The 14,051-nt window shown below is 41.1% G+C and overlaps 1 long non-coding RNA gene across 4 annotated transcripts in view; it reads left to right on the plus strand.

Annotated features, from left to right (window-relative positions):
* The window catches only part of LOC134043742 (uncharacterized), a 111,851-nt gene that overhangs the window by 51,688 nt on the left and 46,112 nt on the right, over positions 1-14,051 (plus strand). For 2 of the 4 annotated variants that reach the window (XR_009933183.1, XR_009933184.1), the window contains exon 3: positions 5,984-6,033. The exons of the other annotated variants lie outside the window; for them this stretch is intronic. This is a non-coding gene — a long non-coding RNA (uncharacterized LOC134043742). The remainder of the gene's footprint in view (positions 1-5,983; positions 6,034-14,051) is intronic. 4 annotated transcript variants of the gene reach the window in all.

A 14,051-nucleotide genomic window follows, 5' to 3' on the forward strand; every position in this document is an offset into this window, starting at 1 on the left:
TCTTCTTCCCACTCTTTTTAGCACAGCATATTCCTGTGGGATTGTAGGACAGGAAAACTGTGTTCCACAAGGCACTTCCACCCAGGGCTCTCTTATCCCTCTCTAATTATGCTCAGTGTGGCAGCTACTGCTGTTAAGGACATGCTGCACTCATGGAAGAAAAATATTGCTAGAATTGAGCTTTTAATTTATTTGTCCTCCCATTTGGAGATAACACTTAATGTGATTTCATGTAATAAAGCCAACAATGTGTGCAGCGAGAGGTGATTTTTCTAAATTTAAGGTTTCCTTTGAATTTATTCTTATCTCAAATAGATTGGATTACTATAGGCTGTGTCAGCATGAGTCACTTGTAAGTGCCTGTTAATCCAATAAATCTGAGTGGTTTCTTATGGAAATACTATTTTCTGATTTCTATTTATATGATGGTCCTGGTCTTGTTGAATCCACACTGACTTTGCTGGAAATATCTCTTTGGGAAAAAAAAGGTACAATTTCCCATGCTAATGGAAATTGCAGTGAAGCAGTAAAATGAAAAATAGCTTCAAGTAATTAATAAATGGTTTAGAAGTTCTCTGTGTCACATTTATTAGGTATTTTGTAGCAATACTGCCTGAGACTAAAAAAAATAATAAGAGGATGTTGTTTTGTGGTGTTTGTTTTATGGGATTTTTTCCCCAGTTAATAATACTGTTCTACCTTCCATTTTATGTTATTACATTACCCTGGAAGTTACTTTCTTTCACTTGTTGCCTCAACCCTGCTTGGGGTATTGGTGGTTGCATCACTTTGGGCATTAATTTCCCACACATAACACGGTAAACTACTGAAAACTAAGCATTAAAGTAGAGAAAAGTAGCAGTTTTAAAATAACTTCAGCCTTTTTCTGTTTTACCTGTGTAGCAGCTGGTTTTTGGTGGCAGCAGAAGACACAAGCTTTGCTCTGGTTTTGAATTTTAGCCTGAAATAAGAAGGAAAAAAATCAGTATAAGAAATATTTTTCCAGCCTGAAATCAGTGTGCTTCTGTACCAGAGAGGGTGGGTCTAAACACTCCTAAAAGCTGGCTGGTAAAACCTGGTCCTCATTTGAGCTAGAAAGTGCAGACTGTAACAATTTATACTATGCACTGGGAATTTCTAGCGCTGAGGTGGGGAAAAAAAATGCATTTACTGGAAATAGTTCGACAGAATTCAGTGTTTGTAACGCATGTAACAGCACTGCTACTGTAAGGCACCACAGTTTTCATAATCTTAAATTTGCTCCTATGTACCAAGTTTCCAAATACCTTCCTCCTCTCTGTCTCTGCTGTTGAATTTTCTCATGCACGATATGAGGGATGAGATGCTGAAAATTCCTGGATCTCTGACGTGTTAAGAAAGACTTCTGTGGATGTTCACTCCCTGCTTGATGACACATGGAATGTTTATTGAGCCTGTGCAGTAAAGTGCTGCCGAGGCAACTGGATCTACAGTGGAGGAGATGAGAAATTTTTGTCCCTACTGTGGCATTTTGCAGAGGCAGCTCAAGACTGCGGGGTTTAGATTTTTGGATCTCTTAGTGGTAGTTGTTTATTGGTAGTGACTCCAGATCCTGATTAATTGGGATTTCAGCTAATTTTGCCAGCTAAACTTATGACCAGGTCTGAGGGAATGTCCTGATGTAGTCGAAAGTGTCCCTGCCCATGGCAGGGGTAAGAACTTGAGGATCTTGAAGATCCCACACAACCCAATCTATGTATCACACTGTGATGTCTCCAGAAGATGCTTAAGAGAAATACAGAGGATACACAGAGACTTGAAAGTTTACAATGTCTAGAATAAAAATCACAAGAGAAAAGGGAAAACAAAGCTGTGCATCATGTTGATATATTAAAGGTAAGCTATTTGAAAAGTAGATTCAAGGATATAGTTTAAAATCAATGTAAAAGCATATTAGAAGCACAGAATGATTTGGGTTGGAAAAGACCTTAAAGGCTATCTTGATCCTCTCCCATTCCATGGGCAGGGACACCTTGCACTGGACCAGGCATCTCCAAGCCCTGTCCAGCCGGGCTGTGACCACTTCCAGGGTTGGGGCAGCCACAGCTCCTCTGGACAAGAATTAGCTAGGGTTTATATGAAAAATCTAAGGTACAGTAAGATGGATGACCAGCATTGCTAAGGAACATTAGAAAAACCTTGTGAATACGTTTGAAATTGGAGGAAGTTGAGGGAAAACACAGGTCTCCTTAGCAGAATGAAGATAATAAATCAGAGATACCACACTGAATGAAACTACTGAGTGTAACTGTGTTTAATCATGGATCTTCTGAGAGTACCAAAATCCCTTTGGACTTGCTATGGGAATAATTTTGGCAATTAAGAGGTCTCATTTGAAAGCAGTGAATTGTGATTTTTCCTATCTTAGAGTGGTGCAGACTCTGGCATTTTACCGGAAAACAGGTGTGGGCAGTGTGTGTGGGCAGGCTGACTGAGAGGCTCAGATGCCAAATTTTTTACAGCACTAGTAGTTTGGAAATTAGGAATTTACAAGTGTTTAAATAACTATATTTGTTGCAGTGGGTTGGACCAGTTTAGGTAAAGTGAAATTGCTGAATCTGACCCAAAAAGGCTGCGTATCAAAGAGAGTAATGTATGGAGAGATGTGGAGAGTAAAGCTGTGATCTGAAAGTAACCTGCTGTTTCCTAGATAAATCTGGTTTCTCAACTCAACTTTTATTTCATACAAAGGTTAAAATAAATTTTTCTCTTCTAGTAAAAGCACAGACCTGTTTCAACAAAGGATTCTAAACCAAGAAAGGGAGGGCACAAATGTTTGCAGTACTGGGACGTGGAAGCGATTTTTTAAATTTGTGACCGACAGTGTGCCAGAAATTGCCAAGAGCTGGGTTTGAAAGTTCTGTTCCCTTCTAAAACACAGGCAGTATAATAACCATAAAACCTAAAAAAGATTTTTTTTTGTGTGTGTGTGTATTCTGACCTTGTTGTGCTCCCACAGAGCTATTGAGAGGTGAGAAAGGACTCTTACCCAGGTACGTGGGTGTGTGAATAATGAGGTTTGCTGTTTTATATGGAATCACGGAGTTTTTTGGGTTGGAAAATGCCTTTCAGGTCACTTGTATCCAATTATCAGCTTGCCAGCACCATCATATTCACCACCAAACCATGTCCTCAATTGCTGTATCTTTATTTTTTTTTCTTGTTTCCTTTAAACACTTCCAGGGATAGTGCTTCCATCACTGCTGTGGGCAGCCTGTTCCAGGGCTTGACCACTCTTCCCATGAACAAATTCTTTCTAATACTTAATGCTAACCTCCCCTGGCACAAGTTGAGGCCATTTCCTAAAGAGAAAGGTTCAGTTAATAGGACATTTTAGCAACAACAGCAATCTGTTCCGTAGTCTTTGTGCAAACCTGGTGTTCCCTAAGTGCTGCATGCTCAAATGGAATTACATATTTCCTTCTAAGAGCAGGAAATCCAGTTTCGGTGCCATTTGTTGGGTTAGGTTTGGTACTGGCTGCTTATCAAATATGGAGAGCACTGCAGAGGGGGAAGTAGGGGGGAAGAAGAAAACCTCAAAAGTGGTAGCAAAAGATGTTTTGGCAGTTAAGTACTTCTCTTGTAGAAGAATTGTTTCCAGGACAACAAGGTTGATGGGAGTTACAAAGTGAGTATGTGTTTTCTTTCCTCTTCAACTGATTAATCAGTGGAGTAGGAAAACTTTGCTTTATACATGAGCTATGTTACATCAGTTATTTTTAGTCTGCACTTGATTGTCCATGTCAGTCTTTTCAGCTATTTAGGAGATACCTGGCATGCAAGAAATCATATTTGCTTCATGGGGTATTTAAGGTCACATGGTATTTTTTTAAAAGACAGTCTAGACTACTAACAACTCTTTTTGGTTTTTTTTTTTTTTTTTCAATGTTTGTTTCTCAGAGAAATAAACTTATTGCTTCAAGTTTCAAGCTCATCTCACTGGTGGGATGTGAGTTTCTTTCACTGTTTGCACAGAATTTTTCCTCTGTTTTATAATACATACTTTTTTGTGTATAATAATGATACACTGTCATGCAAATGAATTTGGAGTAAATTAAAGTATTAATTTTCTCCCAGAGTATATTCAGCTGTAGGATTCCATTGTGAGATCTATTTTCAACTGGAGTTAGAACTTGGAATAAGACGGCACTGAGCTGAATGTAGCTGCCAATTTTAAAGAGGCACAGCTCGCATAAAATCACACCCATCTCCAAAATATGTTGATCTATTTAAAATCTGGAGGAGTACGATGAAATCTGTAATTGTGTGGTTTTCCTTTGTATATTTGATTGTATTCTGAGTTTAATTTTTTTTATTGTTTTTTTTTTTTTTTTCCTGCACAACAACGTTTTGAGAAAGAAATGCCCTTTTTTAAAAAACCACAAATATTGGCTGTGCATTTTAGAGGCAGAAATAGCAAAAATAGTGTCCAGGTCATTAGTGAAAAACGTACTTCGTAAAGCTCTATTGTTCTGCTAAATTAAATAGGCTGAAGTTTAACTGTGCCCCTTATAAATGAGTTGATGATTTCATACCCCCTAATGATACATGTATTTATTTCATACTGAGATTTTAGAATTTAGGATTAAGAAAACACTTCTTTTGCATAGTTGTCTGATGAATTAATGAGATACTCAGCTTCTTTCTGAATGTCTTGGGGTTCTGCTGGTGCTGAAGGTTGGATGCAATGTGCTAAGACCTGGGTGATCACTTGACAAGTTTTATTCTTTGGATGTGTTTTTCTATCCAAATCCATGATCCTTTATTGTTTTGGGAGAATGACATGGAATAAAAATGGCCATGTTCAGGTGACCCTGGTGGATCACTGAATTATGTCTGCATTCTGGGGCTTTCTAACTTACTGGAAAGGGAAACAGTTTGACAAATCCATGCTGGAATTTACTTATTGCTTTGTTATCCCTTCCTGGCAGCAAACTGGAGCCAGAGTCAGGATTCTTTCTGACTGGTGTCCTCTTTCCCTCCTTCCATCTCTCTCTTTAAATTTTTAGCTTTCTTTCTGCCCTTGAGAATTACCATTTTCAGCAGAACAAGAACTGCACTGACCTTGAGTGATGAGATGTTCTGTGCTTTATTTTCCACTCTGTCCCCAGTCATTTATTTACTTCATTATCTGGAGCAGTCCAGTTCTTCATGGAGGTTTGAGTAGTTCTTCCAGGTTGCTACTTAGCCTAGTAAGGGAATGAGGATTTTTTTTTTTTTTTGCTACTTCTGCTGGAAGTTTACTAATTATGTGGTTAAGTAGAGAATGTAGCATCAGAGCATTCTTTTTCAGGACAATACTCTCATAATTCTGTTTAGTAGATTTTTCTGGTTGTTTGCTCTTCTTCTGCTTCAATTCCCAGTAAGGTATGGATATAATTTCCTATATTCCTATAGATTTGAGTCCAAATCAGCAGGACATAAGGAACAGCCCTTCCAATACTCAACTCCCAGTGAGGTGTCTTAGGGTGCCTGGAATATAGGGGTACCAGATATGGACCCCAAACCAATAGCAAGTCATCACCTCTCTGAATTAAGTGCTGAACGCCAACAAGGAGCATTCACAGATCTAACAAGGCATCAAAAAGATATCTTTGAGCAATTAGATCCTTTTAAAAAGAGGTTTATTTACTTTCTCTGTGGCTACAAGGAATTTCTTTGGTCAGCTCTGCAGTAGGTTTTGGAATTTATTTCTAGTTCATCAGTGTTATGTTCAAATCGCCAAGCAGTCTCCAAGGTTCATCTTGATAAAGCAGTTTCATGTAACAGGACTACTCTGGCAATCAAAATCAGAGAAACGGACAAGAAGGATGGAAATATTTTCCAGTGTTGACTAAAATCAAGCAGTAAGCTTGAATCATTACTTAACAATGTAATGAGAAACGTCAGTTCAAGCAAATAAGAGTTTTTTTAAACAGAATTTGTTTTCTTTGTTGTGTTGCAGTAAAAGAAAGGGTGGCTGAGTTGCACAAGTGAACCAGGACGACGCAAAATGTAAGTCAAAGAGTAGTGCTCATTTTCCTATTTCATAAGATTATTGGTCATCTTTTCTATAAGACATCCATTTAATTATAAAGGCCATTAGTTTTCCCTCATATCCTGGTTTGTGAGTGCAATTTGCAGAACTTTCTGGGTTCCCTGTTTTTGAGCCACCTGGCTCAACGTGAGTGGCGCAAGCTGGATCTTTTCTGTCCCTTTGTCATCACTGTGTCAAGGCACAAAGGAGTGGAGTTCGAGGTTGGGTTGTGTCTTAATTACTGCTGTCATGGCTGTGATAATCCAGGGATGTGAAGAGCAGAGGTTTGAAGGCAAGAAGGGGTGGAAAGGGATTTTGGCCTCCAAAAGTAGTAAAGTGTTGTCTGTAGCATCAGCTAGTGTAAGAAAACTTTGGACCTTACTTTGAGGCTGCTCTGTTTTGGCTGAGTATTGTGGAATATGTTTAAAACATTTACTTGGGTACTGTGAGAGATCGTGGTTTGATGGGGCTTGGAGCAGCCTGGTCTAGTGGAAGGTTTAGGACAAGAATTTTTCCATTTTGGTCAAGTGAGCAGCATGTTCTTCAGTGGTATTTTGCATAGCAAGCCTTACAAACCATCTTTCAGATTCACTTCTAGTGTTCAATGGCACAATTTAGAGACATGCTTCCAACTGTCCTGAACAGAGCGTGCTCTGTGTGATAACAACAGCTACACTGCAATTGTAATAACAAAACCCTAGGTGATTCTGAATCTGGTTTCACACCAGCTAACAAGTGGACTCATTATAAGATGATGTGAGGTTTTCTATGTATTGTTGACTCAACTTAAAAACACCTATAACTCTGCAAAATGAGTCTCAGCTTGTTTACTAAGTGAGAAGAGCATTTCTAATGCACAGGTTTTGAAATTATTGGTAACTCCAGTTTTTCCAACAGCCTTGTGAGGTGTTTCAGTTGCAAAAGTTTTTTACTTTTATGGATGCCATTTTAATTTATACCTATATCTTCTAACCTTTTTTCTGTCGGAAAATTTTTTAAGTAATTCAGCAGAGTTGTTTTTTATAGACAGTCAATATATAAAAAAGATGTGGTAGAACATGTGTCAGGCATCTGCAATTCCTTCAGCATCATGTTTTCCACAATGATTTAATAGCTATTGAGTCTCGTCAAATATCTTTGTTTCCAACACCTATTTTATGGTAATAAATCATCTTGGCTGTAAAGTTTCTTGAAGTGATTCAGTAGGACAATTGTTTCCTTAGCACATTCCCTGAGAGATCATAACTAGAAATGGAACAGTCCTTAACCAGGTCAACCTTTTCCCTGCAATACTCGTGGTCAGTGCTGGAAGTGATAATGAAGTTGCCAACATTTGTTCTGGTGAATGGCAGTTCTCCAGTGTTCCCTGAACAATTCTTGCTGATTTACAGTGAGTTTGCGATTAGAGGTACTAAATTAAACTGAGAAATGCTGAGCCAGATACAGAACAAAAGATTTGTCACGGTGGGATAGAACTTTTCATTTTAAAAGAGGTCTGTCTCAACATTCGTATAAAAAATACCAGTGAAATTACCTAAGACTTCCTTGATTTCCTCTTCCATTTGCACCTGAGGGTGGGGGTGGTGCAATCCTTAGGGTAGAGGTTGATTTAATGAACTGTCAGGTGTGTAAGGGTGGTTGTGATACCTGGTCTGTCAGTCTCTGCAGGGTAGTCTTGCATTATGTAACCCCTTGTGGCTTTCTGACCCGTGGAAAAGGCAGTTCGAATTTGTCACTGCTTACTGGGAGCAGGCAAGCAGGGAATTCAACCAAGAGTCTGGGAGGAGTACATCACATGTGCAAAGAAACAGGAGATGTGTTTTTGGTCAAAACTCTGGACATAGAGAGTTCCAGGTAAACGACCAGCAGGTTAGAGAGGGATTCAAGGAGAGATGGTATCCCTTGACCTAAAAAGTGTGTATCTCTGTGAATTATGGCTGGTTTCTTTCTGTGATGTTTTCCAGTTTGAACATCATACACGGTTGCAGCCTCTGTGATTGCCCAGAGAAGCTGTGGCTGTCCCTGGAAGTGTCCAAGGCCAGGCTGGATGGGGCTTGGAGCACCCTGGAATAGTGGAAGATGTTCCTGCCCATGGCAGGGGGTTGGAACATGATGATCTTTAAAGTCCTTTCAAATCCAAGCCTTTTTATGATACTTGAATTATCCTTTAGGTTTTATGCTGAAGGACACCAGCAAGTCCTGGTGTTAAGTTCTTCTCACGGATATTTCCTTATAGTATCAGGCTTTGGGGTCTGAGATTTTTGATTGCCTTTCTTACCTTAGAACAGGAATTAAAGATTTCTAGCTTCCCCAAGGTTTAGAGGAGATAATTGTATAAAATTAGATTAAATCTCTTAGATTTGTTTTGGGAAGGGGAGCCTTGTATTCCTATAGGCCTCTCCTGCCAAACAGGGATAATTCCATTTTAACTGTGCATTTTCATCAGGTGCTTCTACTGCAAGGCATAAATCTTGTTTTTTTTTTTCCAATGATGTCCTTTAAAATGATCCAAAATAACTTCTGTTACAATCACAATAGAGAAGAACCTCTGCACTTAAAAGATGGACTCCAGAATTCCATCTGCCCTGTAGGATCTTGGAAAGAGTACGCTGTGTCATGGCATTGTATTGGTACCAGTTCATGTCTTACAGAAAAAACAGTTGGGCCATGCACACAGACATATTTAGGCTTGGTAGAAGTATTTTCTGTCATACCCCTGTTTAAATGATTGGTTGGTTGTGTGAGGCTGGTCTTAAAAGGGACTCTTTACTGGCTGAGGAAGCATTCTGCTAACTCCTGTACCTTCCACAAAGTGCCTTTGTCAGTCGTGCTTGTCACTTGTACCTGTGCAGTGAAAGCACCAGGGCTGCTTCAGATCTCAGGCACAACAATAAATATTAATATTTTAACTCTTCATCAGTAAAAGCCCAATATCTGACCTCAGGAGCAGCTCACTCCTGGCTCATCTTTGAGAAAGTAGGTATCTTGGACAATATTCCCCTTTACTCTGAATGAGGAGGGTTTGAAAAGAAAATTACAGACAGCAAGGGTAAAAAAAGCCATTTTCCTCTTCAGGTGTCCCTTTGCTTCTGAGAGGGTCCACAGGCTTGGCTGGCAGTAAAGGAGACAAACCCTGAAGAGGTCAGTGTTGATGGAAGTGAGGGGAGTAGCCATTCACACAGGCAGTGGGGATTCAAAGAGAAACTCTCCATTTGACAGTGCTGTCTTCTAGATGACTTTGGAACATGAAAACACAACTTGGTTTTAAAAGAGAGCTTTTAATTTATGTCAGATGTGAAAGTACCTGCAAGTTTAATGTGTGCTTTGCAAAGAAAGAGGAGCTTGCTGAGATGAGTCCTTAGATTTCTTTTATGTGCCTTGTCTCAGTGGTGAGGTGGCTCCATGCAGAAAACTCTGGCACCACCATGGACACTCAGAGCCTTTTATGTGTCTTTTGTAGGAGCAGTGCCTGTGCCACATGAGCTGTGTGCTGGAGTGATCTGTGTTACTCCCTGCACTTCATGGGGCTAAAGGATGTTTTGTCAGGGTTTTGGATAATTGCCTCATCTCTGCCTGCAGTGAAGTGTATCTGCATCTGAACAGATAATACATAAAATGCATTATACATTATATTAGTGCGGGAAATAGAAGCATCATAAATATATATATATATATATTTAGTAGCATCTTAGCAATTTCAATTTACATGGTTTCCAAGCAGTGTGTTTTCTCTCTTTGTGAGATGGAGTGCTGCTTCAAATCTGTATTCAGTGTGCCCATAAGCAAAGGAATTTGCCTTTAGATAAAAATGTAGGGGTTTCTTCTTTTTTCCTGTCTTTTTGGCTCCAAAATACTACTTCCTTTTATATTGTATATGTACAGAGGAGGAGATAATGGGTGAGATACCACATCAAGAAAAAAGAAAGTCTGCACAGCCCGGAATTAACACTTAAATCTATGTGGAAAACCTTGTTGGAGTGCAAAATGGATTTAGGTTTTCAGAATGAAAGAATGGTAGGACACAGACATGGAGCCTGGAGATATGTGTGTTGTTTGTGCTTCTCAGCTGTTGCATAAGCTTGGACAAGCTGCTTTGCATTTTCCTGCTTCACTTCTCCTGTCAGAGATCTGTGTGTTTTACTTGCTGTTGGTAAAGCACTTCAATATCTTGAATTAGTATTATCATGGACTTCTCTAAGCTTACTTAAAATCAATTTCCTTCTCACTTATGCTTTCCTGGGGACAAGAATAAACAGAATTTTTTTTTTCCCCAAATGCAGTGGATTGACTGACATTCAAGGCAGTGTTTAACTGGTCCTTTTCTGCTGTCTGAACATCCACTGAGCAGCTCCAATTCCAGAGTCTTGTTGGGTACATTTTGTCTCTTAATTCTCTCAGGAACAGACATGGTCTGTCAAGAGGTGTTTCCTTCTTCATTGTAATCAGCAGCCTGGAGTTTCCAAAACTCCTGGTGCAACAGACCTTCAGAGGCTGAACTTCCACACAAATCAGGCAGAGCCTGGAGCTCTGTGTGTGGCTGGCTGACTTAGGTGATGCTGGAAACTCACTTTGTATCCCCCCAAAACCACTGCCAGGGTATCAGTGTTGTCTGCACCATCCTCAGGTGTGTAGCACAGCGCTTCAGCACCTGTGCACCTCCTAGTCCTCCCTCAGTGCAGGGAGATGTTCTTGTCCTCAGGTGCTGCTGCTGCAAATATGTGAATTTAAGAAGGAATTAGAGGGTGTGGATGCAGTGGTTAACCAGGAAAGTGCATTGATCCTGTTCAGCCAAGTGTTCCAGAAATTTAGTTTATAGGCTGTTAAATCACTGCTGTTAGAAGAAACCCCTCTCCAGTGAAACATCTGTGCTCAGAAGCAGCTGCCACACTGCTGGGCATCCCTGCATTCTCCATTTAAAACATGACCAGCATTCTGGCAAAGATCCCAGGGACAGAGCTGAGGAAGTGGATGGTGTAAAAGCAGAGCTCTTTGGGCTTTTTGTTCTGCCTCAGTCCGTCAGATTGCTGCGACTGTGCTGTGACAGAGCATCTGCATTCCGCGTCTGGAGGCACGGAGAGTGAGCTCCTGAAGGATGGCTGCTCATCTCTGTGCTTCCGTTCAGGGGTGTTAAAAGCCCTGCAGGCTGTACACAAGCAAGCTGTAATTTATTTTAATTAAATACAATAGCTGCATGCACGCTGCAGAAGGGATAAGACAGGGATTCCCCACCTCTGATTTATCGTCTTGCTGTTTGGATTTCTTTGCCATTGTCTTCCCACTCACAGATTTATGCAGGGATGTCTCATCCTCTCCCTCCTGTGCTGTTAACAATGGCATCTGTCGTTCAAAATAGGATTTTTCTTAAATTTTTCTGTTGTTGAGAAACCATTCTTGCTGTGTGTAGCAGAGCTGTCCCTGCCTTCCTGACACACAAACACACCTGTGCAACTTACTTTAATCAGAGCTGCAGAAAGCAAAATCCCCATCCTTTGGAAGCCTTTTCATAGCTGATTTTTATTTTCTGAATTAGGGAGCTGGGAGTACCCACCTTGGGGCTGGCAGGAAGCTGGAGAGACTGGTCTGCCAGCCAATCTTGTTGCCTTTTTTAGAGCTTTTTAGTGAAATCAGCACATTTCCATGCAATTGGTGCTTTGCAGTGCAAAATCGTTGTGTTTGGGAGACTGTTGGGTGGCCCTGCTTTTAGTCTTCACCTTGTGACTTGGGAAGTGATTGACTAATTGTAATAATTACTAGAGATGATTTTGTGACAAGAGAGGAGGTGTTTCTGTGGAAGAAAATCCTCTTGGAATAACGTTCCTCGGATGGTGTGAGGGATTGCCTGATGCACGACACTGTTGGGGTCGGTGAGCTGGCTGGCAGCAACCTCACACTGCCCATCCACAGCTCTTTCATGACAGCTCTTCCTGGTCAATTTGCTGCACAGTGTTTTTAATTTGGCTGGCTTACCTGGGAGAAATCCAAACCATGCAGGACCTGGATCTCCCTCCCATCTCTTTTGTAGGGCAGGGTAAGAGCAGTCAGTGGGGAAACACAGTCTGGAGAAGCAGCAGAAGCCTTTGGGTCTGGAGGGCAGTGTGTAGCTGCCCTCCATCCTCAGAGCCATGCCTGGTGTTCCATCAGGAGCCATGGGACTCTGGCCTTTGGGTCATGGAATTGCTGGGAGGAAGCCAACTTGCATTCCAAGGTTGGAGGTTGATTGCAAGGTTGAATGGTGTTAGCATTTATTGGACATCTTCAGCATCTGATGTAAAATCCCTCAAACCCACTGGTACAGCAGAACCATCCATCCAGCACTTGAGAAAGATCAGGCTGGTCTTGGGTGTATTTCCCCTCTTAGTTCTCTTCAGCAAATGAATCTGCCTCCTTGGGAGGTTCTTTAGATTAGGAGGCATTTTGAGGCTCTGAGTTTACAATTAATCACAAATTAGCAGTTCCTTAAAAATAATGTCAAGTAAAATCAGTCTTTGCTTAAATTATTGCTGCTTTCAGTGTAAACATTAATGTGACCAGGATTCTCAGAAGCAGCTCGTGTTGTCATGGCCTTTGAGTATTCCTTAGAATGGATCTCATGTTCACACAAACATAAATATCATCTGGATACTTTTGCTGAGCTGCTATTAAATGTGCCATCCACCAGGGAAGGATATATTTGAAAGTGCAAGAAGACTTTATATGTTTGGGTTTTGTTGTTGGCTGTTGGAGCTCAAATATTTGCACAATGAAAGCTGAGTGTATAAATCCCATTGGAGAGCTCAGATGATAACCAAGAGCACCAGTGAAAAATAAATAGGAAAACTCTCCTGTTGTGTAATTAGTTTGAATAAGTGTGGTGGTTCTTGTGTACATGGAGTGTAACTTCACAGGATCCCATCCAGGTACACAACAGATAAGTAGTTCCTCCGAAATCAAAGGAGGTTTAATCTTATAAAACTATCATAATAGGAAAGTGTGGCCTTTTTGTTCAGAGGCTAAGCTGGTTAAGCAAACATCTAATATTGATTTAATTTCTTTGTCTGGCTTTGGGTGTGAAAAGTATCTCTACCAAAATGAAACATGCCTCTTTTTAAAAAAAAACGCATTTATCTTCTTCCCCAAAAAAGTGTGTGTGCCATGAGCTCCTGCCTTAGCAAAAGATGACTCTTTTGACTCTCTTTGTGCTGTTTTTCTCCCTGTGCTCTGCTCCAGTGCTCAAGGTGCACAGGGTGACTGAGGTCTCATAACGTGGCTGTTGTTAAATAAAACTACACTGAGATTCAGGCACTCAGAGCCTGCAGGAGTCAAGTCTGCAAAATGGTTTTTTTCCATACCCAAGAAGCATGAGTCAGATTTTGCTAAATGAGTCAAACCTGTCCTCGGGTTCATTTAAGACAATCTAATGGATGTGTAAATTAGACCAGTATTATTACTGTGCACAGTAATGGCTTCTCAGGCTGATTGAGTTTGGAGTGTCCCTGTGAGTGCCAGGGGGGACAGGGTGGGGAGAGGTGTGATGAGGAGGTGCAGTAATTCAGGTTTACCTGGGAGCCCAGGAAGGGCTAGGAATCCTCCTGCAGCACAGAGGGTGCACTCAGGTTCTCTTTAGTTCATTGCTCCCATGGGAGTCACCCAGGGCCTGAGAGGTGGTTAATGTGAGTGTACCCATCTCGGGTGATGCTGCTCAGCTCCCGACAGCCCCACAGACACGAGGACGGGCATTGTCCCTGAGATTGAGAAGAACTGTGGCAAAACCCTGCTCGGCTAGTCCCTGGGGAGGAGTGTCGGGCTTCCAGACACCACTCTTTCAACAAGAGCAATATTCCCCTAATGCCTTCCTGCAAATAAATGCCTTTCCCCATGCTTTCCATTCTTACGCCAACATTCCTGTGCATAAAGCTGTCCTCCCAGGTCAAGTGTCTGGAGCTGCCACCCTTCACCAGGATGTGACTCCCGCTGGCTGTGTCATGCAGGAACACTCCCTTTCCTCGGAAGGAACTAC

The sequence above is a fragment of the Cinclus cinclus genome, chromosome 4, assembly GCF_963662255.1.
Source record: "Cinclus cinclus chromosome 4, bCinCin1.1, whole genome shotgun sequence".
Lineage (NCBI taxonomy): Eukaryota > Metazoa > Chordata > Aves > Passeriformes > Cinclidae > Cinclus > Cinclus cinclus.